The sequence below is a fragment of the Ursus americanus genome, chromosome 17 (assembly GCF_024610735.1).
Source record: "Ursus americanus isolate L20-20 chromosome 17, mUrsAme1.1.p, whole genome shotgun sequence".
Lineage (NCBI taxonomy): Eukaryota > Metazoa > Chordata > Mammalia > Carnivora > Ursidae > Ursus > Ursus americanus.
Genome location: NC_142143.1, coordinates 50415717 through 50420050, shown reverse-complemented (window position 1 = coordinate 50420050; position 4334 = coordinate 50415717). Strand labels below are relative to the sequence as shown.

At 42.3% G+C, this 4334-nt stretch overlaps 1 pseudogene; it reads right to left on the bottom strand.

The window, feature by feature from the left end:
• Positions 1–209: 209 nt before the first annotated feature.
• LOC123787301 (glyceraldehyde-3-phosphate dehydrogenase pseudogene) lies at positions 210–1214 on the bottom strand (annotated as a pseudogene).
• Positions 1215–4334: the final 3120 nt, after the last annotated feature.

The following is a 4334-nucleotide window of genomic DNA, read 5'->3' as shown; positions in this document are numbered from 1 at the left end:
AATCTTTTTTTTTTTTTTTTGGCTTGGTACAGTCTACTTTATTGATGGTACATGAGAAGGGAGGGCTCCCCAAGCCACTCCCCTTCTTCAGGGGGTCTGGGATAGAAACTGTGAAGGTTGGGAGAATCTCAGTGTGCTGGAGGATGTGTTAGGCAAGACTTCCCAGAAGCTGAGGGCCTCTCTCTTCCTCTTGCTCTCACTGAGGCTGGTGGTCCAGGGGGCTCTTACTCCTTGGAGGCCATGTGGCCCATAAGGTCCACCACCCAGTTGCTATAGCCAAATTCATTGTCATATCAGGAAATGAGCTTGACAAAGTGGTCATTGAGGGCAATACCAGCTCCAGCATCAAAGGTGGAAGAGTGGGTGTTAAAGGTACAGGAGACAACCTGGTCCTCACTGTAGCCTGGGATGCCCTTGGGGGGCCCTGTGTTGCCTGTTTCACCACCTTCTTGATGTCATTGTATTGGGCAGCTTTCTGTAGGTGGTAGGTCAGATCCATAGCTGACACACGGGGGTGGGGACATGGAAGGCCATGCCAGTGAGCTTCTCATTCAGCTCGGGGATGCCTTGCCTACAGCCTTGACAAGACCACTAGAAGCAGGGATGATGTTCTGGGCAGCCCATTGGCCATCATGCCACAACTTCCTAGAGGACCTATCCACAGTCTTCTGCATAGAAGTGATGGCATGAACTGTGGTCATGAGTCCCTCCACAATGTTGAAGTTGTCATGGATGACCTTGACCAGAGGGGCCAAGCAGTTAGTGGTGCAGGAGGCATACCTGACAATCTTGAGGGAGTTGTCATTCTTCCCATGGTTCACACCCATCACAAACATGGTGGCATCAGCAGAAGGGCAGAGAAAATGTTCATCTTGGCCCTACCCCTAGAGTGAGCCCCAGCCTTCTCCATGGTGGTGAAGACCCCATACTCCACAGCATACTCAGCACCAGCATCGTCCCATTTGATGTTGGCAGGATCTTGCTCCTGGAAGATGGAGATGCACTTTCCGTTGATGAAAGGTTTCCCATTCTCAGCCTTGACTGTGCTGTTGAATTTGCCATGGGTGGAATCATATTGGAACATGTAGACCATGTAATGGAGGTCAATGAAGGGGTCATTGATGGCAACAATATCCACTTTGCCAGAGTTAAAAGCAGCCCTGGTGACCAGGCACCCATATATGGCCAAATCCATGTACTCCGAACTTGACCATTGTGTCTCAGGGATACGGCTGGCACTGCACCAGAAGATGCAGCTGTCTGTCGAACAGGGAGGAACAGAGAGCCCATTCTAGAATCTTTACTTGCTAAATTGGAATCATCCCAGGCCTGGCATTTTTTTAAATCTAGGAACAAGTTTTAATATGGAGGCAGACCATCAAAAAGAAAGATTTCTCAACATTTGCTGCAACATGGACAGGTCTGGAGGAGATAGTGCTAAGCGAAATAAGTCAAGCAGAGAAAGACAATTATCATATGGTTTCACTCATTTATGGAACATAAGAAGTAGGAAGATCGGGAGGAGAAGAAAGGGAAGAAGAAAGGGGGGTAAACAGAAGGGGGAATGAACCATGAGAGACTATGGGCTCTGGGAAACAAACTGAGGGCTTTGGGGGGGGGGAGGAATGGGATAGGCTGCTGATGGGTATTAAGGAGGGCGCGTATTGCATGGTGCACTGGGTGTTATACGCAAGTAATGAATCATGGAACTGTACATCAAAAACTGGGGATGGTGACTAACATAATATAATAAAAAATATTATTATAAAAAAATACTATGAAGGCAGAACCTTGGGACTGAGAGGGGCAACATGTAGGACACCAGATGAGTGTGTGTGTGTGTGCACATGCATGTGTGGTGCTTTCATGTGCTCAGAAGAGGCTGCTGTTCCTGTCTCCAAATCACAGAGCCACCCTTTATTTTGCTGCAATCTTTTATTCTTAAAAAAAGTACAGAGGTAAATAAGTCTAATTTTTCTGCAGAAATAATTTGTACAACAAAGAAGCTGAGGATGGCTTAATTTAATTCCTAATCATACAAACTACATAATTTCTCAGGAAGGAAGCTGCATTGATTAGGCACCTGGACACATCAGAGGCATCACCAACATTATCTCAATTCTCCCAGCAACCGTAGAAGGCAGCCATCATTGTTCCCAATTTAGTGAGAAAGAAATTAGGCAAGGTCACAGATCTATTACTGACACAGGCAGAATTCAAATCTAACTCCTGACGCCTCGTCTTATGTATTTTTTATACTCCATATGCAAGAGGGAGTCTAGTATAGTTAGAGCTCAGATTTTGAAATCAGAAGACCTGGGTTCAAATCTTCCCTCTGCCCTTCCTATGTCTGAGATGCAACAATTTACCTCTGGCCCTTGGTTACTTCCAGTTTTATATTCTTCACCGTTCATCCTAACTTTCATTTCTGTTGATTAGTGTCTATTACTCTTTCCATTGCTCATTGTCCCTATGTCATCATAAGCCTTATGTTCCCCCCTCCATCTGTAATTTCCATCACTGTGTCAAATGCAGAATTAATTGCTGGCATCTCTTAACACTTCTGAAATTGAAAGCCTGGACGTTTTGGCATTACTTCAACTGTCAATGTCATTCATCTTAAAGAATACTTAGTCAATGTTATTTCTTCAAAGAAATTATCACGTTTACAGTGTTTCTGTATACAACAGATGGTTATGTAGTGTATGTATATCATCCATGTCAAAATGTGGTTCCTTTATCTCAAATGAGCAGGGCAAGTTTAGAGCGGCTGGCTCTGGAAGGGACCAGCTCTTAGTTGGACTAATATATCATGAAAGTATGTACCGGCCATAAAATTCTATGCTTTTTATCTAATGTTTCCTATTTCAAAAAATAGGAATGTTGATATGACATAAAACAATAATTACCAATAAATACATAGCACTAACCATATGCCAAGTATTGTTCCAAGTGATAGATACATAATTCATTACTCACAATAACTCTGTGAGGAAGGTATCATTATTATTATTCCCATTTTACAGAGACCACAAGTAACTTGCCCAAATCACAGAGCTAGAAAGTGGTAAGGATAACATTACAAATCAGAGATAAAAGGTAGATCGTTCAATCTATGATATTGGGAATGATGATTTTCTACATGGAAAAAAATAAGATTAGATCTCTATCTTGATAAACTCCAGCTAGATTAAGATCTATACGTGAAGTGCAGAAGTTTAAACATTGGAAGAAAAGATAGAAATAAATTTGTAATACTGATGATAAGGAAGATTGTCTTATAAAAAAATGATAAAAAACTCATTTGATAGGGGCGCCTGGGTGGCACAGCGGTTAAGCGCCTGCCTTCGGCTCAGGGCGTGATCCCGGCGTTCTGGGATCGAGCCCCACATCAGGCTCCTCTGCTATGAGCCTGCTTCTTCCTCTCCCACTCCCCCTGCTTGTGTTCCCTCTCTCGCTGGCTGTCTCTATCTCTGTCGAATAAATAAATAAATAAAAAATCTTAAAAAAACAAAAAACAAAAAAACTCATTTGATAAATTTTACATCAAAATTAAAATGTATGTTCAACAAAGACATATAAATAAAGTCAAAAGTAAAAGACATAAAAGACAGAGATAACCAAATTCATATACAGATTATTTTTTAAAAACTTCAAAAATCTTTCAGAAAAAGAAAACACCACGGAAAATGGACAAGATATGAACAGGCAATAATCATAAGAGGAAGCACAAAGAGCCAGACAAAATGCTCAGCATTTGGAAAGTGAAAATTCAAACAACAAGATATCATTTCTCATTGTCAAATGGTCAAGAACATTGACATGTTGGCAAGGATGCCAGGAAATGGGAACACTATGTTACTGTAGAAATAAGCATTGGGGGGCGCCCGGGTGACTCAGTTGGTTAAGCATCTGACTCTTGATTTTGGCTCAGGTCATGATCTCAGGGTCATGAGACTGAGCCCTGAGTCCAGGCTCCATTCTCAGCAGGGAGTCTCCTCTCCCTCTCCCTTTGACCTCCCCCTCCCTACCCCCTGCTCATATACTCTCTCTCTCTTTCAAATAAATAAATAAATCTTAAAAAAAAAAAAAAAAAAGATGGGGGCGCCTGGGTGGCTCAGTCGTTAAGCGTCTGCCTTTGGCTCAGGGTGTGATCCCGGGGTCCTGGGGATCCTCTCCCACCCCCTGCTTGTGTTCCCTCTCTCGCTGGCTGTCTCTCTCTCTGTCAAATGAATAAATAAGATCTTAAAAAAAAAAAGAAAGAAAGAAAAGAAATAGAAATTGAAACAACTATTTTGGAGAGCAATTTGGCAATACCTCATAAAACATTAAAA